The following is a 1,049-nucleotide window of genomic DNA, read 5'->3' on the forward strand; positions in this document are numbered from 1 at the left end:
TTTAGAATGAAACTTTGAGTCTCGTTCAACTTTAGACCATTTGTAATTCAAGGTGGTACTTTGCAAGATGGATTATCACTATGTACTCCTTGGGTGAGGGAGGAAACTTTTTTCCTCCACCTAAGGGAAATCAGAGGCTTCAGAAACTGAGCCACTAAGGAATGACTTAAACCAGTACATACGTTGGTTGTGCTTTGCTTGCAGAGGCAGGATTACTTACTATCCTAAATGTGTTAACCATGTTCCCATGGGCACATTCCAAATACTTTCATCCTCCATTTCTTCTTTTATAAAGTCATGATAATATTATCTCCAGAATTAATCTAAGGATTAAACAAAATCATGTGAAGACGTTTAGTTCCATAACCTGGCTCCTAGAAGGCTTTCAGAAATGTTACTTCTCTAACCATTCCCCTTATTTATGTACTTTATGTACTTCATGATCTAAATGATTTGAAGAGAAAGAACTATAATAAATCAATAAAACACCAATCAAAACATTTTCTCTCAATCTGAATGGTAAACTAGGCCCTCTCCACTCCCTCTAAAAGTTATTGTCTAATTTATATTCATTTGTTGTTTTATTCTTATAGGCAGAGGTCCAGAGAAGCATTCCAAGAAAGAAACAGCAGTTAAGATCTTTCTGGAAAAAAGAGAGTTTAGGGGACAGCCAGAATTTGGGGTCGGCAGCTCTGAGTGTTAGTCTTATTAAAGATCTTCCCATTTGCTCTTGGTCCCTTTTGGTTCTAGAAAGACTGAAGAGCACCAAAACCAAAGGGCGAGGGACGTAGTAGAGGAGGAGAGTTGTAAGGAAAAGCAAGCACCCTCGGTAGTTTCTTATGGGTCTAGCAACCCCAGGACTTTTCGAGCTCTTCCTTGAGGGCCAGCCGGTCTGTTCTCCAGGAGGGCCTTGGGTTTGGACTCCATTTCCCAGAGTCCCTTAGTGCCCTAATGTATTCAATGCTCAGAGTGCCTGTATGTGTGTGAGTGTGAGAATGTGTGCGTGCGTGTGTGTGTGTGTGTGTGTGTGTGTGCGCGCGCGCGCGCCC

The sequence above is a fragment of the Fukomys damarensis genome, unplaced genomic scaffold (genome assembly GCF_012274545.1).
Source record: "Fukomys damarensis isolate Sample0158 unplaced genomic scaffold, DMR_v1.0_HiC HiC_scaffold_23, whole genome shotgun sequence".
Classification (NCBI taxonomy): Eukaryota; Metazoa; Chordata; class Mammalia; order Rodentia; family Bathyergidae; genus Fukomys; species Fukomys damarensis.